The following is a 23,785-nucleotide window of genomic DNA, read 5'->3' as shown; positions in this document are numbered from 1 at the left end:
AGAAATGGAAAGCAGTAGTACAAATAGTGGAAATGAACATATTTAGGCAGCATTGGAAGCAAAGCAGCGAAGAGAAAGAGAGTGCCTTCCATGAAATGCCCAGGAGAATGATAAGAGCAGAACGAAAAGGCAAGAATGACATTCAAAGCATGCCCAGAAAAACGTGTGACGGTCCCACCAGTCATTTATGCTTATAATTGGGTATCTTTACTTTCAAAGTATGGGGTTGATCCTTTGGCGATCACTCTCTTGTATTTCAGCAGAGACAGATAGTTGAGAAGTCTTTTCTCACATAGCTAGCACAAGCCTGCGCTTTTCCTTGCTGGTAGCGTGGAAATGACAGATTGGTTCTCAGAAGAAAAAACAAGAAATATTATAGCAGAGGATGGTTTCGATCCATCGACCTCTGGGTTATGGGCCCAGCACGCTTCCGCTGCGCCACTCTGCTCCCTTGTAAAAGTGTTCTCTTTATGCAGAGGAGGAGCTTTCAGCGAAGTGGCGAGGGATTGGTGGGTCTCGCTCCTCATTTGCCTAAGCATGCTGCAATGTATGCTGGGTGCAGAAAATCTTCATCTTCTCGTCTCACAGTCAGTCATAACTGAAAGTGCAGACCCTCTTGGGAACTAGCAGTTTCAGGCCTTTACCAAGATAGCAGCTCTCTAACCCTCTCCTCTCTCTTTGATCCTAGCGCTAGCATGCTCAGGATTTGATTTTAACTGGGAGCCAGAGATCTACCCGGTGAGGGCGAGGCTTTTGAGCGTTTGGGAGCGTTCGGGACGTGAGGACGTTGGACAGGAAATGTTGCCATCTTGAAATATCCAACCTTCCTGCTGTCGTGAGAGGCTCTTTCCATGGACATCTGCCTCTTGGAGTCCTCTCAACTTGCTCTCTGATATAACATTTTGTGAGCTGCAGTTACATCCGATGGCTACAAGGTGGTGCTGCATTCAGGTGAGAGAACAAGTGTGCACAAAATCGTTGGGGACTTTTGCCAGATTCATCGGTGGATCTTGCCTACTTTTATTCACATGCTAGATATTGCCTAGAAATGCTTTTTAATATAGAGATGCTAGAGTTAGAATGTCTGGTCGGGGTTCAGCCCTTTTATTGTCTACCGCCCGCAACATATTTATTAGCAGCACATGTGAGTGGGGACTCTGCTTTTTGGAAAATAGCATCTAATAGGACAATGAATGTAGCAGATGGGGCGATCGAGATGCCTGCCTAAGTATTTCATTTTTTTTTTAATTTAACGTCTGATTAATCTGTTCATGATATTTCCGTTTTGTGACATGTTGCATTAAAACAAATCCTGCTTGGAGAACATATAAAAATTTGCACTGCATTGGCCGGGAATCGAACCCGGGTCAACTGCTTGGGAAGCAGCTATGCTCACCACTATACCACCAACGCCCTATGATGTGGTTGCTCTCGGTTCTAAAGATTACAACCCCGAGTTCAATGACTATCTTGCACCAGTTTCAATGGTGCATTTGGTTTAGATACCAACATGAAAAGCAGTAGAAAGTTTCTTGTAGAGGGTAAGGAACTGGGGATTGAAACCAAGGCCAAATCTGTGCAGAAGAGAAGAAATGGAAAGCAGTAGTACAAATAGTGGAAATGAACATATTTAGGCAGCATTGGAAGCAAAGCAGCGAAGAGAAAGAGAGTGCCTTCCATGAAATGCCCAGGAGAATGATAAGAGCAGAACGAAAAGGCAAGAATGACATTCAAAGCATGCCCAGAAAAACGTGTGACGGTCCCACCAGTCATTTATGCTTATAATTGGGTATCTTTACTTTCAAAGTATGGGGTTGATCCTTTGGCGATCACTCTCTTGTATTTCAGCAGAGACAGATAGTTGAGAAGTCTTTTCTCACATAGCTAGCACAAGCCTGCGCTTTTCCTTGCTGGTAGCGTGGAAATGACAGATTGGTTCTCAGAAGAAAAAACAAGAAATATAGCAGAGGATGGTTTCGATCCATCGACCTCTGGGTTATGGGCGCAGCACGCTTCCGCTGCGCCACTCTGCTCCCTTGTAAAAGTGTTCTCTTTATGCAGAGGAGGAGCTTTCAGCGAAGTGGCGAGGGATTGGTGGGTCTCGCTCCTCATTTGCCTAAGCATGCTGCAATGTATGCTGGGTGCAGAAAATCTTCATCTTCTCGTCTCACAGTCAGTCATAACTGAAAGTGCAGACCCTCTTGGGAACTAGCAGTTTCAGGCCTTTACCAAGATAGCAGCTCTCTAACCCTCTCCTCTCTCTTTGATCCTAGCGCTAGCATGCTCAGGATTTGATTTTAACTGGGAGACAGAGATCTACCCGGTGAGGGCTTGCCCGGTGTGAGGCTTTTGAGCGTTTGGGAGCGTTCGGGACGTGAGGACGTTGGACAGGAAATGTTGCCATCTTGAAATATCCAACCTTCCTGCTGTCGTGAGAGGCTCTTTCCATGGACATCTGCCTCTTGGAGTCCTCTCAACTTGCTCTCTGATATAACATTTTGTGAGCTGCAGTTACATCCGATGGCTACAAGGTGGCGCTGCATTCAGGTGAGAGAACAAGTGTGCACAAAATCGTTGGGGACTTTTGCCAGATTCATCGGTGGATCTTGCCTACTTTTATTCACATGCTAGATATTGCCTAGAAATGCTTTTTAATATAGAGATGCTAGAGTTAGAATGTCTGGTCGGGGTTCAGCCCTTTTATTGTCTACCGCCCGCAACATATTTATTACCAGCACATGTGAGTGGGGACTCTGCTTTTTGGAAAATAGCATCTAATAGGACAATGAATGTAGCAGATGGGGCGATCGAGATGCCTGCCTAAGTATTTCATTTTTTTTTTAATTTAACGTCTGATTAATCTGTTCATGATATTTCCGTTTTGTGACATGTTGCATTAAAACAAATCCTGCTTGGAGAACATATAAAAATTTGCACTGCATTGGCCGGGAATCGAACCCGGGTCAACTGCTTGGGAAGCAGCTATGCTCACCACTATACCACCAACGCCCTATGATGTGGTTGCTCTCGGTTCTAAAGATTACAACCCCGAGTTCAATGACTATCTTGCACCAGTTTCAATGGTGGATTTGGTTTAGATACCAACATGAAAAGCAGTAGAAAGTTTCTTGTAGAGGGTAAGGAACTGGGGATTGAAACCAAGGCCAAATCTGTGCAGAAGAGAAGAAATGGAAAGCAGTAGTACAAATAGTGGAAATGAACATATTTAGGCAGCATTGGAAGCAAAGCAGCGAAGAGAAAGAGAGTGCCTTCCATGAAATGCCCAGGAGAATGATAAGAGCAGAACGAAAAGGCAAGAATGACATTCAAAGCATGCCCAGAAAAACGTGTGACGGTCCCACCAGTCATTTATGCTTATAATTGGGTATCTTTACTTTCAAAGTATGGGGTTGATCCTTTGGCGATCACTCTCTTGTATTTCAGCAGAGACAGATAGTTGAGAAGTCTTTTCTCACATAGCTAGCACAAGCCTGCGCTTTTCCTTGCTGGTAGCGTGGAAATGACAGATTGGTTCTCAGAAGAAAAAACAAGAAATATTATAGCAGAGGATGGTTTCGATCCATCGACCTCTGGGTTATGGGCCCAGCACGCTTCCGCTGCGCCACTCTGCTCCCTTGTAAAAGTGTTCTCTTTATGCAGAGGAGGAGCTTTCAGCGAAGTGGCGAGGGATTGGTGGGTCTCGCTCCTCATTTGCCTAAGCATGCTGCAATGTATGCTGGGTGCAGAAAATCTTCATCTTCTCGTCTCACAGTCAGTCATAACTGAAAGTGCAGACCCTCTTGGGAACTAGCAGTTTCAGGCCTTTACCAAGATAGCAGCTCTCTAACCCTCTCCTCTCTCTTTGATCCTAGCGCTAGCATGCTCAGGATTTGATTTTAACTGGGAGCCAGAGATCTACCCGGTGAGGGCTTGCCCGGTGTGAGGCTTTTGAGCGTTTGGGAGCGTTCGGGACGTGAGGACGTTGGACAGGAAATGTTGCCATCTTGAAATATCCAACCTTCCTGCTGTCGTGAGAGGCTCTTTCCATGGACATCTGCCTCTTGGAGTCCTCTCAACTTGCTCTCTGATATAACATTTTGTGAGCTGCAGTTACATCCGATGGCTACAAGGTGGCGCTGCATTCAGGTGAGAGAACAAGTGTGCACAAAATCGTTGGGGACTTTTGCCAGATTCATCGGTGTATCTTGCCTACTTTTATTCACATGCTAGATATTGCCTAGAAATGCTTTTTAATATAGAGATGCTAGAGTTAGAATGTCTGGTCGGGGTTCAGCCCTTTCATTGTCTACCGCCCGCAACATATTTATTACCAGCACATGTGAGTGGTGACTCTGCTTTTTGGAAAATAGCATCTAATAGGACAATGAATTTAGCAGATGGGGCGATCGAGATGCCTGCCTAAGTATTTCATTTTTTTTTAAATTTAACGTCTGATTAATCTGTTCATGATATTTCCGTTTTGTGACATGTTGCATTAAAACAAATCCTGCTTGGAGAACATATAAAAATTTACACTGCATTGGCCGGGAATCGAACCCGGGTCAACTGCTTGGGCAGCAGCTATGCTCACCACTATACCACCAACGCCCTATGATGTGGTTGCTCTCGGTTCTAAAGATTACAACCCCGAGTTCAATGACTATCTTGCACCAGTTTCAATGGTGCATTTGGTTTAGATACCAACATGAAAAGCAGTAGAAACTTTCTTGTAGAGGGTAAGAAACTGGGGATTGAAACCAAGGCCAAATCTGTGCAGAAGAGAAGAAATGGAAAGCAGTAGTACAAATAGTGGAAATTAACATATTTAGGCAGCATTGGAAGCAAAGCAGCGAAGAGAAAGAGAGTGCCTTCCATGAAATGCCCAGGAGAATGATAAGAGCAGAACGAAAAGGCAAGAATGACATTCAAAGCATGCCCAGAAAAACGTGTGACGGTCCCACCAGTCATTTATGCTTATAATTGGGTATCTTTACTTTCAAAGTATGGGGTTGATCCTTTGGCGATCACTCTCTTGTATTTCAGCAGAGACAGATAGTTGAGAAGTCTTTTCTCACATAGCTAGCACAAGCCTGCGCTTTTCCTTGCTGGTAGCGTGGAAATGACAGATTGGTTCTCAGAAGAAAAAACAAGAAACATTATAGCAGAGGATGCTTTCGATCCATCGACCTCTGGGTTATGGGCCCAGCACGCTTCCGCTGCGCCACTCTGCTCCCTTGTAAAAGTGTTCTCTTTATGCAGAGGAGGAGCTTTCAGCGAAGTGGCGAGGGATTGGTGGGTTTCGCTCCTCATTTGCCTAAGCATGCTGCAATGTATGCTGGGTGCAGAAAATCTTCATCTTCTCGTCTCACAGTCAGTCATAACTGAAAGTGCAGACCCTCTTGGGAACTAGCAGTTTCAGGCCTTTACCAAGATAGCAGCTCTCTAACCCTCTCCTCTCTCTTTGATCCTAGCGCTAGCATGCTCAGGATTTGATTTTAACTGGGAGCCAGAGATCTACCCGGTGAGGGCTTGACCGGTGTGAGGCTTTTGAGCGTTTGGGAGCGTTCGGGACGTGAGGACATTGGACAGGAAATGTTGCCATCTTGAAATATCCAACCTTCCTGCTGTCGTGAGAGGCTCTTTCCATGGACATCTGCCTCTTGGAGTCCTCTCAACTTGCTCTCTGATATAACATTTTGTGAGCTGCAGTTACATCCGATGGCTACAAGGTGGCGCTGCATTCAGGTGAGAGAACAAGTGTGCACAAAATCGTTGGGGACTTTTGCCAGATTCATCGGTGGATCTTGCCTACTTTTATTCACATACTAGATATTGCCTAGAAATGCTTTTTAATATAGAGATGCTAGAGTTAGAATGTCTGGTCGGGGTTCAGCCCTTTCATTGTCTACCGCCCGCAACATATTTATTACCAGCACATGTGAGTGGTGACTCTGCTTTTTGGAAAATAGCATCTAATAGGACAATGAATGTAGCAGATGGGGCGATCGAGATGCCTGCCTAAGTATTTCATTTTTTTTTTAATGTAACGTCTGCTTAATCTGTTCATGATATTTCCGTTTTGTGACATGTTGCATTAAAACAAATCCTGCTTGGAGAACATATAAAAATTTGCACTGCATTGGCCGGGAATCGAACCCGGGTCAACTGCTTGGGCAGCAGCTATGCTCACCACTATACCACCAACGCCCTATGATGTGGTTGCTCTCGGTTCTAAAGATTACAACCCCGAGTTCAATGACTATCTTGCACCAGTTTCAATGGTGCATTTGGTTTAGATACCAACATGAAAAGCAGTAGAAAGTTTTTTGTAGAGGGTAAGAAACTGGGGATTGAAACCAAGGCCAAATCTGTGCAGAAGAGAAGAAATGGAAAGCAGTAGTACAAATAGTGGAAATGAACATATTTAGGCAGCATTGGAAGCAAAGCAGCGAAGAGAAAGAGAGTGCCTTCCCTGAAATGCCCAGGAGAATGATAAGAGCAGAACGAAAAGGCAAGAATGACATTCAAAGCATGCCCAGAAAAACGTGTGACGGTCCCACCAGTCATTTATGCTTATAATTGGGTATCTTTACTTTCAAAGTATGGGGTTGATCCTTTGGCGATCACTCTCTTGTATTTCAGCAGAGACAGATAGTTGAGAAGTCTTTTCTCACATAGCTAGCACAAGCCTGCGCTTTTCCTTGCTGGTAGCGTGGAAATGACAGATTGGTTCTCAGAAGAAAAAACAAGAAATATTATAGCAGAGGATGCTTTCGATCCATCGACCTCTGGGTTATGGGCCCAGCACGCTTCCGCTGCGCCACTCTGCTCCCTTGTAAAAGTGTTCTCTTTATGCAGAGGAGGAGCTTTCAGCAAAGTGCCGAGGGATTGGTGGGTCTCGCTCCTCATTTGCCTAAGCATGCTGCAATGTATGCTGGGTGCAGAAAATCTTCATCTTCTCGTCTCACAGTCAGTCATAACTGAAAGTGCAGACCCTCTTGGGAACTAGCAGTTTCAGGCCTTTACCAAGATAGCAGCTCTCTAACCCTCTCCTCTCTCTTTGATCCTAGCGCTAGCATGCTCAGGATTTGATTTTAACTGGGAGCCAGAGATCTACCCGGTGAGGGCGAGGCTTTTGAGCGTTTGGGAGCGTTCGGGACGTGAGGACGTTGGACAGGAAATGTTGCCATCTTGAAATATCCAACCTTCCTGCTGTCGTGAGAGGCTCTTTCCATGGACATCTGCCTCTTGGAGTCCTCTCAACTTGCTCTCTGATATAACATTTTGTGAGCTGCAGTTACATCCGATGGCTACAAGGTGGCGCTGCATTCAGGTGAGAGAACAAGTGTGCACAAAATCGTTGGGGACTTTTGCCAGATTCATCGATGGATCTTGCCTACTTTTATTCACATGCTAGATATTGCCTAGAAATGCTTTTTAATATAGAGATGCTAGAGTTAGAATGTCTGGTCGGGGTTCAGCCCTTTCATTGTCTACCGCCCGCAACATATTTATTACCAGCACATGTGAGTGGTGACTCTGCTTTTTGGAAAATAGCATCTAATAGGACAATGAATGTAGCAGATGGGGCGATCGAGATGCCTGCCTAAGTATTTCATTTTTTTTTTAATTTAACGTCTGATTAATCTGTTCATGATATTTCCGTTTTGTGACATGTTGCATTAAAACAAATCCTGCTTGGAGAACATATAAAAATTTGCACTGCATTGGCCGGGAATCGAACCCGGGTCAACTGCTTGGGAAGCAGCTATGCTCACCACTATACCACCAACGCCCTATGATGTGGTTGCTCTCGGTTCTAAAGATTACAACCCCGAGTTCAATGACTATCTTGCACCAGTTTCAATGGTGCATTTGGTTTAGATACCAACATGAAAAGCAGTAGAAAGTTTCTTGTAGAGGGTAAGGAACTGGGGATTGAAACCAAGGCCAAATCTGTGCAGAAGAGAAGAAATGGAAAGCAGTAGTACAAATAGTGGAAATGAACATATTTAGGCAGCATTGGAAGCAAAGCAGCGAAGAGAAAGAGAGTGCCTTCCATGAAATGCCCAGGAGAATGATAAGAGCAGAACGAAAAGGCAAGAATGACATTCAAAGCATGCCCAGAAAAACGTGTGACGGTCCCACCAGTCATTTATGCTTATAATTGGGTATCTTTACTTTCAAAGTATGGGGTTGATCCTTTGGCGATCACTCTCTTGTATTTCAGCAGAGACAGATAGTTGAGAAGTCTTTTCTCACATAGCTAGCACAAGCCTGCGCTTTTCCTTGCTGGTAGCGTGGAAATGACAGATTGGTTCTCAGAAGAAAAAACAAGAAATATTATAGCAGAGGATGCTTTTGATCCATCGACCTCTGGGTTATGGGCCCAGCACGCTTCCGCTGCGCCACTCTGCTCCCTTGTAAAAGTGTTCTCTTTATGCAGAGGAGGAGCTTTCAGCGAAGTGGCGAGGGATTGGTGGGTCTCGCTCCTCATTTGCCTAAGCATGCTGCAATGTATGCTGGGTGCAGAAAATCTTCATCTTCTCGTCTCACAGTCAGTCATAACTGAAAGTGCAGACCCTCTTGGGAACTAGCAGTTTCAGGCCTTTACCAAGATAGCAGCTCTCTAACCCTCTCCTCTCTCTTTGATCCTAGCGCTAGCATGCTCAGGATTTGATTTTAACTGGGAGCCAGAGATCTACCCGGTGAGGGCTTGCCCGGTGTGAGGCTTTTGAGCGTTTGCGAGCGTTCGGGACGTGAGGACGTTGGACAGGAAATGTTGCCATCTTGAAATATCCAACCTTCCTGCTGTCGTGAGAGGCTCTTTCCATGGACATCTGCCTCTTGGAGTCCTCTCAACTTGCTCTCTGATATAACATTTTGTGAGCTGCAATTACATCCGATGGCTACAAGGTGGCGCTGCATTCAGGTGAGAGAACAAGTGTGCACAAAATCGTTGGGGACTTTTGCCAGATTCATCGATGGATCTTGCCTACTTTTATTCACATGCTAGATATTGCCTAGAAATGCTTTTTAATATAGAGATGCTAGAGTTAGAATGTCTGGTCGGGGTTCAGCCCTTTTATTGTCTACCGCCCGCAACATATTTATTACCAGCACATGTGAGTGGTGACTCTGATTTTTGGAAAATAGCATCTAATAGGACAATGAATGTAGCAGATGGGGCGATCGAGATGCCTGCCTAAGTATTTCATTTATTTTTTTAATTTAACGTCTGCTTAATCTGTTCATGATATTTCTGTTTTGTGACATGTTGCATTAAAACAAATCCTGCTTGGAGAACATATAAAAATTTGCACTGCATTGGCCGGGAATCGAACCCGGGTCAACTGCTTGGGAAGCAGCTATGCTCACCACTATACCACCAACGCCCTATGATGTGGTTGCTCTCGGTTCTAAAGATTACAACCCCGAGTTCAATGACTATCTTGCACCAGTTTCAATGGTGCATTTGGTTTAGATACCAACATGAAAAGCAGTAGAAAGTTTCTTGTAGAGGGTAAGGAACTGGGGATTGAAACCAAGGCCAAATCTGTGCAGAAGAGAAGAAATGGAAAGCAGTAGTACAAATAGTGGAAATGAACATATTTAGGCAGCATTGGAAGCAAAGCAGCGAAGAGAAAGAGAGTGCCTTCCATGAAATGCCCAGGAGAATGATAAGAGCAGAACGAAAAGGCAAGAATGACATTCAAAGCATGCCCAGAAAAACGTGTGACGGTCCCACCAGTCATTTATGCTTATAATTGGGTATCTTTACTTTCAAAGTATGGGGTTGATCCTTTGGCGATCACTCTCTTGTATTTCAGCAGAGACAGATAGTTGAGAAGTCTTTTCTCACATAGCTAGCACAAGCCTGCGCTTTTCATTGCTGGTAGCGTGGAAATGACAGATTGGTTCTCAGAAGAAAAAACAAGAAATATTATAGCAGAGGATGGTTTCGATCCATCGACCTCTGGGTTATGGGCCCAGCACGCTTCCGCTGCGCCACTCTGCTCCCTTGTAAAAGTGTTCTCTTTATGCAGAGGAGGAGCTTTCAGCGAAGTGGCGAGGGATTGGTGGGTCTCGCTCCTCATTTGCCTAAGCATGCTGCAATGTATGCTGGGTGCAGAAAATCTTCATCTTCTCGTCTCACAGTCAGTCATAACTGAAAGTGCAGACCCTCTTGGGAACTAGCAGTTTCAGGCCTTTACCAAGATAGCAGCTCTCTAACCCTCTCCTCTCTCTTTGATCCTAGCGCTAGCATGCTCAGGATTTGATTTTAACTGGGAGCCAGAGATCTACCCGGTGAGGGCTTGCCCGGTGTGAGGCTTTTGAGCGTTTGGGAGCGTTCGGGACGTGAGGACGTTGGACAGGAAATGTTGCCATCTTGAAATATCCAACCTTCCTGCTGTCGTGAGAGGCTCTTTCCATGGACATCTGCCTCTTGGAGTCCTCTCAACTTGCTCTCTGATATAACATTTTGTGAGCTGCAGTTACATCCGATGGCTACAAGGTGGCGCTGCATTCAGGTGAGAGAACAAGTGTGCACAAAATCGTTGGGGACTTTTGCCAGATTCATCGGTGGATCTTGCCTACTTTTATTCACATGCTAGATATTGCCTAGAAATGCTTTTTAATATAGAGATGCTAGAGTTAGAATTTCTGGTCGGGGTTCAGCCCTTTCATTGTCTACCGCCCGCAACATATTTATTACCAGCACATGTGAGTGGTGACTCTGCTTTTTGGAAAATAGCATCTAATAGGACAATGAATGTAGCAGATGGGGCGATCGAGATGCCTGCCTAAGTATTTCATTTTTTTTTTAATTTAACGTCTGATTAATCTGTTCATGATATTTCCGTTTTGTGACATGTTGCATTAAAACAAATCCTGCTTGGAGAACATATAAAAATTTGCACTGCATTGGCCGGGAATCGAACCCGGGTCAACTGCTTGGGAAGCAGCTATGCTCACCACTATACCACCAACGCCCTATGATGTGGTTGCTCTCGGTTCTAAAGATTACAACCCCGAGTTCAATGACTATCTTGCACCAGTTTCAATGGTGCATTTGGTTTAGATACCATCATGAAAAGCAGTAGAAAGTTTCTTGTAGAGGGTAAGGAACTGGGGATTGAAACCAAGGCCAAATCTGTGCAGAAGAGAAGAAATGGAAAGCAGTAGTACAAATAGTGGAAATGAACATATTTAGGCAGCATTGGAAGCAAAGCAGCGAAGAGAAAGAGAGTGCCTTCCATGAAATGCCCAGGAGAATGATAAGAGCAGAACGAAAAGGCAAGAATGACATTCAAAGCATGCCCAGAAAAACGTGTGACGGTCCCACCAGTCATTTATGCTTATAATTGGGTATCTTTACTTTCAAAGTATGGGGTTGATCCTTTGACGATCACTCTCTTGTATTTCAGCAGAGACAGATAGTTGAGAAGTCTTTTCTCACATAGCTAGCACAAGCCTGCGCTTTTCCTTGCTGGTAGCGTGGAAATGACAGATTGGTTCTCAGAAGAAAAAACAAGAAATGTTATAGCAGAGGATGGTTTCGATCCATCGACCTCTGGGTTATGGGCTCAGCACGCTTCCGCTGCGCCACTCTGCTCCCTTGTAAAAGTGTTCTCTTTATGCAGAGGAGGAGCTTTCAGCGAAGTGGCGAGGGATTGGTGGGTCTCGCTCCTCATTTGCCTAAGCATGCTGCAATGTATGCTGGGTGCAGAAAATCTTCATCTTCTCGTCTCACAGTCAGTCATAACTGAAAGTGCAGACCCTCTTGGGAACTAGCAGTTTCAGGCCTTTACCAAGATAGCAGCTCTCTAACCCTCTCCTCTCTCTTTGATCCTAGCGCTAGCATGCTCAGGTTGTGATTTTAACTGGGAGCCAGAGATCTACCCGGTGAGGGCTTGCCCGGTGTGAGGCTTTTGAGCGTTTGGGAGCGTTCGGGACGTGAGGACATTGGACAGGAAATGTTGCCATCTTGAAATATCCAACCTTCCTGCTGTCGTGAGAGGCTCTTTCCATGGACATCTGCCTCTTGGAGTCCTCTCAACTTGCTCTCTGATATAACATTTTGTGAGCTGCAGTTACATCCGATGGCTACAAGGTGGCGCTGCATTCAGGTGAGAGAACAAGTGTGCACAAAATCGTTGGGGACTTTTGCCAGATTCATCGGTGGATCTTGCCTACTTTTATTCACATGCTAGATATTGCCTAGAAATGCTTTTTAATATAGAGATGCTAGAGTTAGAATGTCTGGTCGGGGTTCAGCCCTTTCATTGTCTACCGCCCGCAACATATTTATTACCAGCACATGTGAGTGGTGACTCTGCTTTTTGGAAAATAGCATCTAATAGGACAATGAATTTAGCAGATGGGGCGATCGAGATGCCTGCCTAAGTATTTCATTTTTTTTTAAATTTAACGTCTGATTAATCTGTTCATGATATTTCCGTTTTGTGACATGTTGCATTAAAACAAATCCTGCTTGGAGAACATATAAAAATTTACACTGCATTGGCCGGGAATCGAACCCGGGTCAACTGCTTGGACAGCAGCTATGCTCACCACTATACCACCAACGCCCTATGATGTGGTTGCTCTCGGTTCTAAAGATTACAACCCCGAGTTCAATGACTATCTTGCACCAGTTTCAATGGTGCATTTGGTTTAGATACCAACATGAAAAGCAGTAGAAACTTTCTTGTAGAGGGTAAGAAACTGGGGATTGAAACCAAGGCCAAATCTGTGCAGAAGAGAAGAAATGGAAAGCAGTAGTACAAATAGTGGAAATTAACATATTTAGGCAGCATTGGAAGCAAAGCAGCGAAGAGAAAGAGAGTGCCTTCCATGAAATGCCCAGGAGAATGATAAGAGCAGAACGAAAAGGCAAGAATGACATTCAAAGCATGCCCAGAAAAACGTGTGACGGTCCCACCAGTCATTTATGCTTATAATTGGGTATCTTTACTTTCAAAGTATGGGGTTGATCCTTTGGCGATCACTCTCTTGTATTTCAGCAGAGACAGATAGTTGAGAAGTCTTTTCTCACATAGCTAGCACAAGCCTGCGCTTTTCCTTGCTGGTAGCGTGGAAATGACAGATTGGTTCTCAGAAGAAAAAACAAGAAACATTATAGCAGAGGATGCTTTCGATCCATCGACCTCTGGGTTATGGGCCCAGCACGCTTCCGCTGCGCCACTCTGCTCCCTTGTAAAAGTGTTCTCTTTATGCAGAGGAGGAGCTTTCAGCGAAGTGGCGAGGGATTGGTGGGTTTCGCTCCTCATTTGCCTAAGCATGCTGCAATGTATGCTGGGTGCAGAAAATCTTCATCTTCTCGTCTCACAGTCAGTCATAACTGAAAGTGCAGACCCTCTTGGGAACTAGCAGTTTCAGGCCTTTACCAAGATAGCAGCTCTCTAACCCTCTCCTCTCTCTTTGATCCTAGCGCTAGCATGCTCAGGATTTGATTTTAACTGGGAGCCAGAGATCTACCCGGTGAGGGCTTGACCGGTGTGAGGCTTTTGAGCGTTTGGGAGCGTTCGGGACGTGAGGACATTGGACAGGAAATGTTGCCATCTTGAAATATCCAACCTTCCTGCTGTCGTGAGAGGCTCTTTCCATGGACATCTGCCTCTTGGAGTCCTCTCAACTTGCTCTCTGATATAACATTTTGTGAGCTGCAGTTACATCCGATGGCTACAAGGTGGCGCTGCATTCAGGTGAGAGAACAAGTGTGCACAAAATCGTTGGGGACTTTTGCCAGATTCATCGGTGGATCTTGCCTACTTTTATTCACATACTAGATATTGCCTAGAAATGCTTTTTAATATAGAGATGCTAGAGTTAGAATGTCTGGTCGGGGTTCAGCCCTTTCATTGTCTACCGCCCGCAACATATTTATTACCAGCACATGTGAGTGGTGACTCTGCTTTTTGGAAAATAGCATCTAATAGGACAATGAATGTAGCAGATGGGGCGATCGAGATGCCTGCCTAAGTATTTCATTTTTTTTTTAATTTAACGTCTGCTTAATCTGTTCATGATATTTCCGTTTTGTGACATGTTGCATTAAAACAAATCCTGCTTGGAGAACATATAAAAATTTGCACTGCATTGGCCGGGAATCGAACCCGGGTCAACTGCTTGGGCAGCAGCTATGCTCACCACTATACCACCAACGCCCTATGATGTGGTTGCTCTCGGTTCTAAAGATTACAACCCCGAGTTCAATGACTATCTTGCACCAGTTTCAATGGTGCATTTGGTTTAGATACCAACATGAAAAGCAGTAGAAAGTTTTTTGTAGAGGGTAAGAAACTGGGGATTGAAACCAAGGCCAAATCTGTGCAGAAGAGAAGAAATGGAAAGCAGTAGTACAAATAGTGGAAATGAACATATTTAGGCAGCATTGGAAGCAAAGCAGCGAAGAGAAAGAGAGTGCCTTCCCTGAAATGCCCAGGAGAATGATAAGAGCAGAACGAAAAGGCAAGAATGACATTCAAAGCATGCCCAGAAAAACGTGTGACGGTCCCACCAGTCATTTATGCTTATAATTGGGTATCTTTACTTTCAAAGTATGGGGTTGATCCTTTGGCGATCACTCTCTTGTATTTCAGCAGAGACAGATAGTTGAGAAGTCTTTTCTCACATAGCTAGCACAAGCCTGCGCTTTTCCTTGCTGGTAGCGTGGAAATGACAGATTGGTTCTCAGAAGAAAAAACAAGAAATATTATAGCAGAGGATGCTTTCGATCCATCGACCTCTGGGTTATGGGCCCAGCACGCTTCCGCTGCGCCACTCTGCTCCCTTGTAAAAGTGTTCTCTTTATGCAGAGGAGGAGCTTTCAGCAAAGTGCCGAGGGATTGGTGGGTCTCGCTCCTCATTTGCCTAAGCATGCTGCAATGTATGCTGGGTGCAGAAAATCTTCATCTTCTCGTCTCACAGTCAGTCATAACTGAAAGTGCAGACCCTCTTGGGAACTAGCAGTTTCAGGCCTTTACCAAGATAGCAGCTCTCTAACCCTCTCCTCTCTCTTTGATCCTAGCGCTAGCATGCTCAGGATTTGATTTTAACTGGGAGCCAGAGATCTACCCGGTGAGGGCGAGGCTTTTGAGCGTTTGGGAGCGTTCGGGACGTGAGGACGTTGGACAGGAAATGTTGCCATCTTGAAATATCCAACCTTCCTGCTGTCGTGAGAGGCTCTTTCCATGGACATCTGCCTCTTGGAGTCCTCTCAACTTGCTCTCTGATATAACATTTTGTGAGCTGCAGTTACATCCGATGGCTACAAGGTGGCGCTGCATTCAGGTGAGAGAACAAGTGTGCACAAAATCGTTGGGGACTTTTGCCAGATTCATCGATGGATCTTGCCTACTTTTATTCACATGCTAGATATTGCCTAGAAATGCTTTTTAATATAGAGATGCTAGAGTTAGAATGTCTGGTCGGGGTTCAGCCCTTTCATTGTCTACCGCCCGCAACATATTTATTACCAGCACATGTGAGTGGTGACTCTGCTTTTTGGAAAATAGCATCTAATAGGACAATGAATGTAGCAGATGGGGCGATCGAGATGCCTGCCTAAGTATTTCATTTTTTTTTTAATTTAACGTCTGATTAATCTGTTCATGATATTTCCGTTTTGTGACATGTTGCATTAAAACAAATCCTGCTTGGAGAACATATAAAAATTTGCACTGCATTGGCCGGGAATCGAACCCGGGTCAACTGCTTGGGAAGCAGCTATGCTCACCACTATACCACCAACGCCCTATGATGTGGTTGCTCTCGGTTCTAAAGATTACAACCCCGAGTTCAATGACTATCTTGCACCAGTTTCAATGGTGCATTTGGTTTAGATACCAACATGAAAAGCAGTAGAAAGTTTCTTGTAGAGGGTAAGGAACTGGGGATTGAAACCAAGGCCAAATCTGTGCAGAAGAGAAGAAATGGAAAGCAGTAGTACAAATAGTGGAAATGAACATATTTAGGCAGCATTGGAAGCAAAGCAGCGAAGAGAAAGAGAGTGCCTTCCATGAAATGCCCAGGAGAATGATAAGAGCAGAACGAAAAGGCAAGAATGACATTCAAAGCATGCCCAGAAAAACGTGTGACGGTCCCACCAGTCATTTATGCTTATAATTGGGTATCTTTACTTTCAAAGTATGGGGTTGATCCTTTGGCGATCACTCTCTTGTATTTCAGCAGAGACAGATAGTTGAGAAGTCTTTTCTCACATAGCTAGCACAAGCCTGCGCTTTTCCTTGCTGGTAGCGTGGAAATGACAGATTGGTTCTCAGAAGAAAAAACAAGAAATATTATAGCAGAGGATGCTTTTGATCCATCGACCTCTGGGTTATGGGCCCAGCACGCTTCCGCTGCGCCACTCTGCTCCCTTGTAAAAGTGTTCTCTTTATGCAGAGGAGGAGCTTTCAGCGAAGTGGCGAGGGATTGGTGGGTCTCGCTCCTCATTTGCCTAAGCATGCTGCAATGTATGCTGGGTGCAGAAAATCTTCATCTTCTCGTCTCACAGTCAGTCATAACTGAAAGTGCAGACCCTCTTGGGAACTAGCAGTTTCAGGCCTTTACCAAGATAGCAGCTCTCTAACCCTCTCCTCTCTCTTTGATCCTAGCGCTAGCATGCTCAGGATTTGATTTTAACTGGGAGCCAGAGATCTACCCGGTGAGGGCTTGCCCGGTGTGAGGCTTTTGAGCGTTTGCGAGCGTTCGGGACGTGAGGACGTTGGACAGGAAATGTTGCCATCTTGAAATATCCAACCTTCCTGCTGTCGTGAGAGGCTCTTTCCATGGACATCTGCCTCTTGGAGTCCTCTCAACTTGCTCTCTGATATAAAATTTTGTGAGCTGCAATTACATCCGATGGCTACAAGGTGGCGCTGCATTCAGGTGAGAGAACAAGTGTGCACAAAATCGTTGGGGACTTTTGCCAGATTCATCGATGGATCTTGCCTACTTTTATTCACATGCTAGATATTGCCTAGAAATGCTTTTTAATATAGAGATGCTAGAGTTAGAATGTCTGGTCGGGGTTCAGCCCTTTTATTGTCTACCGCCCGCAACATATTTATTACCAGCACATGTGAGTGGTGACTCTGATTTTTGGAAAATAGCATCTAATAGGACAATGAATGTAGCAGATGGGGCGATCGAGATGCCTGCCTAAGTATTTCATTTATTTTTTTAATTTAACGTCTGCTTAATCTGTTCATGATATTTCTGTTTTGTGACATGTTGCATTAAAACAAATCCTGCTTGGAGAACATATAAAAATTTGCACTGCATTGGCCGGGAATCGAACCCGGGTCAACTGCTTGGGAAGCAGCTATGCTCACCACTATACCACCAACGCCCTATGATGTGGTTGCTCTCGGTTCTAAAGATTACAACCCCGAGTTCAATGACTATCTTGCACCAGTTTCAATGGTGCATTTGGTTTAGATACCAACATGAAAAGCAGTAGAAAGTTTCTTGTAGAGGGTAAGGAACTGGGGATTGAAACCAAGGCCAAATCTGTGCAGAAGAGAAGAAATGGAAAGCAGTAGTACAAATAGTGGAAATGAACATATTTAGGCAGCATTGGAAGCAAAGCAGCGAAGAGAAAGAGAGTGCCTTCCATGAAATGCCCAGGAGAATGATAAGAGCAGAACGAAAAGGCAAGAATGACATTCAAAGCATGCCCAGAAAAACGTGTGACGGTCCCACCAGTCATTTATGCTTATAATTGGGTATCTTTACTTTCAAAGTATGGGGTTGATCCTTTGGCGATCACTCTCTTGTATTTCAGCAGAGACAGATAGTTGAGAAGTCTTTTCTCACATAGCTAGCACAAGCCTGCGCTTTTCATTGCTGGTAGCGTGGAAATGACAGATTGGTTCTCAGAAGAAAAAACAAGAAATATTATAGCAGAGGATGGTTTCGATCCATCGACCTCTGGGTTATGGGCCCAGCACGCTTCCGCTGCGCCACTCTGCTCCCTTGTAAAAGTGTTCTCTTTATGCAGAGGAGGAGCTTTCAGCGAAGTGGCGAGGGATTGGTGGGTCTCGCTCCTCATTTGCCTAAGCATGCTGCAATGTATGCTGGGTGCAGAAAATCTTCATCTTCTCGTCTCACAGTCAGTCATAACTGAAAGTGCAGACCCTCTTGGGAACTAGCAGTTTCAGGCCTTTACCAAGATAGCAGCTCTCTAACCCTCTCCTCTCTCTTTGATCCTAGCGCTAGCATGCTCAGGATTTGATTTTAACTGGGAGCCAGAGATCTACCCGGTGAGGGCTTGCCCGGTGTGAGGCTTTTGAGCGTTTGGGAGCGTTCGGGACGTGAGGACGTTGGACAGGAAATGTTGCCATCTTGAAATATCCAACCTTCCTGCTGTCGTGAGAGGCTCTTTCCATGGACATCTGCCTCTTGGAGTCCTCTCAACTTGCTCTCTGATATAACATTTTGTGAGCTGCAGTTACATCCGATGGCTACAAGGTGGCGCTGCATTCAGGTGAGAGAACAAGTGTGCACAAAATCGTTGGGGACTTTTGCCAGATTCATCGGTGGATCTTGCCTACTTTTATTCACATGCTAGATATTGCCTAGAAATGCTTTTTAATATAGAGATGCTAGAGTTAGAATTTCTGGTCGGGGTTCAGCCCTTTCATTGTCTACCGCCCGCAACATATTTATTACCAGCACATGTGAGTGGTGACTCTGCTTTTTGGAAAATAGCATCTAATAGGACAATGAATGTAGCAGATGGGGCGATCGAGATGCCTGCCTAAGTATTTCATTTTTTTTTTAATTTAACGTCTGATTAATCTGTTCATGATATTTCCGTTTTGTGACATGTTGCATTAAAACAAATCCTGCTTGGAGAACATATAAAAATTTGCACTGCATTGGCCGGGAATCGAACCCGGGTCAACTGCTTGGGAAGCAGCTATGCTCACCACTATACCACCAACGCCCTATGATGTGGTTGCTCTCGGTTCTAAAGATTACAACCCCGAGTTCAATGACTATCTTGCACCAGTTTCAATGGTGCATTTGGTTTAGATACCATCATGAAAAGCAGTAGAAAGTTTCTTGTAGAGGGTAAGGAACTGGGGATTGAAACCAAGGCCAAATCTGTGCAGAAGAGAAGAAATGGAAAGCAGTAGTACAAATAGTGGAAATGAACATATTTAGGCAGCATTGGAAGCAAAGCAGCGAAGAGAAAGAGAGTGCCTTCCATGAAATGCCCAGGAGAATGATAAGAGCAGAACGAAAAGGCAAGAATGACATTCAAAGCATGCCCAGAAAAACGTGTGACGGTCCCACCAGTCATTTATGCTTATAATTGGGTATCTTTACTTTCAAAGTATGGGGTTGATCCTTTGACGATCACTCTCTTGTATTTCAGCAGAGACAGATAGTTGAGAAGTCTTTTCTCACATAGCTAGCACAAGCCTGCGCTTTTCCTTGCTGGTAGCGTGGAAATGACAGATTGGTTCTCAGAAGAAAAAACAAGAAATGTTATAGCAGAGGATGGTTTCGATCCATCGACCTCTGGGTTATGGGCTCAGCACGCTTCCGCTGCGCCACTCTGCTCCCTTGTAAAAGTGTTCTCTTTATGCAGAGGAGGAGCTTTCAGCGAAGTGGCGAGGGATTGGTGGGTCTCGCTCCTCATTTGCCTAAGCATGCTGCAATGTATGCTGGGTGCAGAAAATCTTCATCTTCTCGTCTCACAGTCAGTCATAACTGAAAGTGCAGACCCTCTTGGGAACTAGCAGTTTCAGGCCTTTACCAAGATAGCAGCTCTCTAACCCTCTCCTCTCTCTTTGATCCTAGCGCTAGCATGCTCAGGTTGTGATTTTAACTGGGAGCCAGAGATCTACCCGGTGAGGGCTTGCCCGGTGTGAGGCTTTTGAGCGTTTGGGAGCGTTCGGGACGTGAGGACATTGGACAGGAAATGTTGCCATCTTGAAATATCCAACCTTCCTGCTGTCGTGAGAGGCTCTTTCCATGGACATCTGCCTCTTGGAGTCCTCTCAACTTGCTCTCTGATATAACATTTTGTGAGCTGCAGTTACATCCGATGGCTACAAGGTGGCGCTGCATTCAGGTGAGAGAACAAGTGTGCACAAAATCGTTGGGGACTTTTGCCAGATTCATCGGTGGATCTTGCCTACTTTTATTCACATGATAGATATTGCCTAGAAATGCTTTTTAATATAGAGATGCTAGAGTTAGAATGTCTGGTCGGGGTTCAGCCCTTTCATTGTCTACCGCCCGCAACATATTTATTACCAGCACATGTGAGTGGTGACTCTGCTTTTTGGAAAATAGCATCTAATAGGACAATGAATTTAGCAGATGGGGCGATCGAGATGCCTGCCTAAGTATTTCATTTTTTTTTTAATTTAACGTCTGATTAATCTGTTCATGATATTTCCGTTTTGTGACATGTTGCATTAAAACAAATCCTGCTTGGAGAACATATAAAAATTTGCACTGCATTGGCCGGGAATCGAACCCGGGTCAACTGCTTGGGAAGCAGCTATGCTCACCACTATACCACCAACGCCCTATGATGTGGTTGCTCTCGGTTCTAAAGATTACAACCCCGAGTTCAATGACTATCTTGCACCAGTTTCAATGGTGCATTTGGTTTAGATACCAACATGAAAAGCAGTAGAAAGTTTCTTGTAGAGGGTAAGGAACTGGGGATTGGAACCAAGGCCAAATCTGTGCAGAAGAGAAGAAATGGAAAGCAGTAGTACAAATAGTGGAAATGAACATATTTAGGCAGCATTGGAAGCAAAGCAGCGAAGAGAAAGAGAGTGCCTTCCATGAAATGCCCAGGAGAATGATAAGAGCAGAACGAAAAGGCAAGAATGACATTCAAAGCAGGCCCAGAAAAACGTGTGACGGTCCCACCAGTCATTTATGCTTATAATTGGGTATCTTTACTTTCAAAGTATGGGGTTGATCCTTTGGCGATCACTCGCTTGTATTTCAGCAGAGACAGATAGTTGAGAAGTCTTTTCTCACATAGCTAGCACAAGCCTGCGCTTTTCCTTGCTGGTAGCGTGGAAATGACAGATTGGTTCTCAGAAGAAAAAACAAGAAATATAGCAGAGGATGGTTTCGATCCATCGACCTCTGGGTTATGGGCGCAGCACGCTTCCGCTGCGCCACTCTGCTCCCTTGTAAAAGTGTTCTCTTTATGCAGAGGAGGAGCTTTCAGCGAAGTGGCGAGGGATTGGTGGGTCTCGCTCCTCATTTGCCTAAGCATGCTGCAATGTATGCTGGGTGCAGAAAATCTTCATCTTCTCGTCTCACAGTCAGTCATAACTGAAAGTGCAGACCCTCTTGGGAACTAGCAGTTTCAGGCCTTTACCAAGATAGCAGCTCTCTAACCCTCTCCTCTCTCTTTGATCCTAGCGCTAGCATGCTCAGGATTTGATTTTAACTGGGAGCCAGAGATCTACCCGGTGAGGGCGAGGCTTTTGAGCGTTTGGGAGCGTTCGGGACGTGAGGACGTTGGACAGGAAATGTTGCCATCTTGAAATATCCAACCTTCCTGCTGTCGTGAGAGGCTCTTTCCATGGACATCTGCCTCTTGGAGTCCTCTCAACTTGCTCTCTGATATAACATTTTGTGAGCTGCAGTTACATCCGATGGCTACAAGGTGGCGCTGCATTCAGGTGAGAGAACAAGTGTGCACAAAATCGTTGGGGACTTTTGCCAGATTCATCGGTGGATCTTGCCTACTTTTATTCACATGCTAGATATTGCCTAGAAATGCTTTTTAATATAGAGATGCTAGAGTTAGAATGTCTGGTCGGGGTTCAGCCCTTTTATTGTCTACCGCCCGCAACATATTTATTAGCAGCACATGTGAGTGGGGACTCTGCTTTTTGGAAAATAGCATCTAATAGGACAATGAATGTAGCAGATGGGGCGATCGAGATGCCTGCCTAAGTATTTCATTTTTTTTTTAATTTAACGTCTGATTAATCTGTTCATGATATTTCCGTTTTGTGACATGTTGCATTAAAACAAATCCTGCTTGGAGAACATATAAAAATTTGCACTGCATTGGCCGGGAATCGAACCCGGGTCAACTGCTTGGGAAGCAGCTATGCTCACCACTATACCACCAACGCCCTATGATGTGGTTGCTCTCGGTTCTAAAGATTACAACCCCGAGTTCAATGACTATCTTGCACCAGTTTCAATGGTGCATTTGGTTTAGATACCAACATGAAAAGCAGTAGAAAGTTTCTTGTAGAGGGTAAGGAACTGGGGATTGAAACCAAGGCCAAATCTGTGCAGAAGAGAAGAAATGGAAAGCAGTAGTACAAATAGTGGAAATGAACATATTTAGGCAGCATTGGAAGCAAAGCAGCGAAGAGAAAGAGAGTGCCTTCCATGAAATGCCCAGGAGAATGATAAGAGCAGAACGAAAAGGCAAGAATGACATTCAAAGCATGCCCAGAAAAACGTGTGACGGTCCCACCAGTCATTTATGCTTATAATTGGGTATCTTTACTTTCAAAGTATGGGGTTGATCCTTTGGCGATCACTCTCTTGTATTTCAGCAGAGACAGATAGTTGAGAAGTCTTTTCTCACATAGCTAGCACAAGCCTGCGCTTTTCCTTGCTGGTAGCGTGGAAATGACAGATTGGTTCTCAGAAGAAAAAACAAGAAATATAGCAGAGGATGGTTTCGATCCATCGACCTCTGGGTTATGGGCGCAGCACGCTTCCGCTGCGCCACTCTGCTCCCTTGTAAAAGTGTTCTCTTTATGCAGAGGAGGAGCTTTCAGCGAAGTGGCGAGGGATTGGTGGGTCTCGCTCCTCATTTGCCTAAGCATGCTGCAATGTATGCTGGGTGCAGAAAATCTTCATCTTCTCGTCTCACAGTCAGTCATAACTGAAAGTGCAGACCCTCTTGGGAACTAGCAGTTTCAGGCCTTTACCAAGATAGCAGCTCTCTAACCCTCTCCTCTCTCTTTGATCCTAGCGCTAGCATGCTCAGGATTTGATTTTAACTGGGAGCCAGAGATCTACCCGGTGAGGGCTTGCCCGGTGTGAGGCTTTTGAGCGTTTGGGAGCGTTCGGGACGTGAGGACGTTGGACAGGAAATGTTGCCATCTTGAAATATCCAACCTTCCTGCTGTCGTGAGAGGCTCTTTCCATGGACATCTGCCTCTTGGAGTCCTCTCAACTTGCTCTCTGATATAACATTTTGTGAGCTGCAGTTACATCCGATGGCTACAAGGTGGCGCTGCATTCAGGTGAGAGAACAAGTGTGCACAAAATCGTTGGGGACTTTTGCCAGATTCATCGGTGGATCTTGCCTACTTTTATTCACATGCTAGATATTGCCTAGAAATGCTTTTTAATATAGAGATGCTAGAGTTAGAATGTCTGGTCGGGGTTCAGCCCTTTTATTGTCTACCGCCCGCAACATATTTATTACCAGCACATGTGAGTGGGGACTCTGCTTTTTGGAAAATAGCATCTAATAGGACAATGAATGTAGCAGATGGGGCGATCGAGATGCCTGCCTAAGTATTTCATTTTTTTTTTAATTTAACGTCTGATTAATCTGTTCATGATATTTCCGTTTTGTGACATGTTGCATTAAAACAAATCCTGCTTGGAGAACATATAAAAATTTGCACTGCATTGGCCGGGAATCGAACCCGGGTCAACTGCTTGGGAAGCAGCTATGCTCACCACTATACCACCAACGCCCTATGATGTGGTTGCTCTCGGTTCT

The 23,785-nt window shown here is 44.8% G+C and overlaps 11 non-coding genes across 11 annotated transcripts; all 11 read right to left on the bottom strand.

Moving 5' to 3' along the window:
• Positions 1 to 1,341: 1,341 nt before the first annotated feature.
• On the bottom strand, positions 1,342 to 1,413 carry TRNAG-CCC (transfer RNA glycine (anticodon CCC)). Its single transcript has one exon. It is a non-coding gene; the product is annotated as a tRNA-Gly (tRNA).
• A 1,524-nt stretch (positions 1,414 to 2,937) lies between these two features.
• Positions 2,938 to 3,009, bottom strand: TRNAG-CCC (transfer RNA glycine (anticodon CCC)). Its single transcript has one exon. It is a non-coding gene; the product is annotated as a tRNA-Gly (tRNA).
• Positions 3,010 to 7,723: 4,714 nt separating this feature from the next.
• On the bottom strand, positions 7,724 to 7,795 carry TRNAG-CCC (transfer RNA glycine (anticodon CCC)). The gene has a single exon. It is a non-coding gene; the product is annotated as a tRNA-Gly (tRNA).
• Positions 7,796 to 9,323: 1,528 nt separating this feature from the next.
• TRNAG-CCC (transfer RNA glycine (anticodon CCC)) lies at positions 9,324 to 9,395 on the bottom strand. Its single transcript has one exon. It is a non-coding gene; the product is annotated as a tRNA-Gly (tRNA).
• Positions 9,396 to 10,922: 1,527 nt separating this feature from the next.
• Positions 10,923 to 10,994, bottom strand: TRNAG-CCC (transfer RNA glycine (anticodon CCC)). Its single transcript has one exon. It is a non-coding gene; the product is annotated as a tRNA-Gly (tRNA).
• Positions 10,995 to 15,708: 4,714 nt separating this feature from the next.
• Positions 15,709 to 15,780, bottom strand: TRNAG-CCC (transfer RNA glycine (anticodon CCC)). Its single transcript has one exon. It is a non-coding gene; the product is annotated as a tRNA-Gly (tRNA).
• Positions 15,781 to 17,308: 1,528 nt separating this feature from the next.
• Positions 17,309 to 17,380, bottom strand: TRNAG-CCC (transfer RNA glycine (anticodon CCC)). Its single transcript has one exon. It is a non-coding gene; the product is annotated as a tRNA-Gly (tRNA).
• Positions 17,381 to 18,907: 1,527 nt separating this feature from the next.
• Positions 18,908 to 18,979, bottom strand: TRNAG-CCC (transfer RNA glycine (anticodon CCC)). Its single transcript has one exon. It is a non-coding gene; the product is annotated as a tRNA-Gly (tRNA).
• Positions 18,980 to 20,506: 1,527 nt separating this feature from the next.
• Positions 20,507 to 20,578, bottom strand: TRNAG-CCC (transfer RNA glycine (anticodon CCC)). The gene has a single exon. It is a non-coding gene; the product is annotated as a tRNA-Gly (tRNA).
• Positions 20,579 to 22,091: 1,513 nt separating this feature from the next.
• TRNAG-CCC (transfer RNA glycine (anticodon CCC)) lies at positions 22,092 to 22,163 on the bottom strand. The gene has a single exon. It is a non-coding gene; the product is annotated as a tRNA-Gly (tRNA).
• Positions 22,164 to 23,687: 1,524 nt separating this feature from the next.
• TRNAG-CCC (transfer RNA glycine (anticodon CCC)) lies at positions 23,688 to 23,759 on the bottom strand. The gene has a single exon. It is a non-coding gene; the product is annotated as a tRNA-Gly (tRNA).
• Positions 23,760 to 23,785: the final 26 nt, after the last annotated feature.

This window comes from Triturus cristatus, chromosome 11 (assembly GCF_964204655.1).
Source record: "Triturus cristatus chromosome 11, aTriCri1.1, whole genome shotgun sequence".
Classification (NCBI taxonomy): Eukaryota; Metazoa; Chordata; class Amphibia; order Caudata; family Salamandridae; genus Triturus; species Triturus cristatus.
The sequence above is the reverse complement of the archived record's forward strand: the minus strand, read 5'-3'. Positions and strand labels throughout refer to the sequence as shown.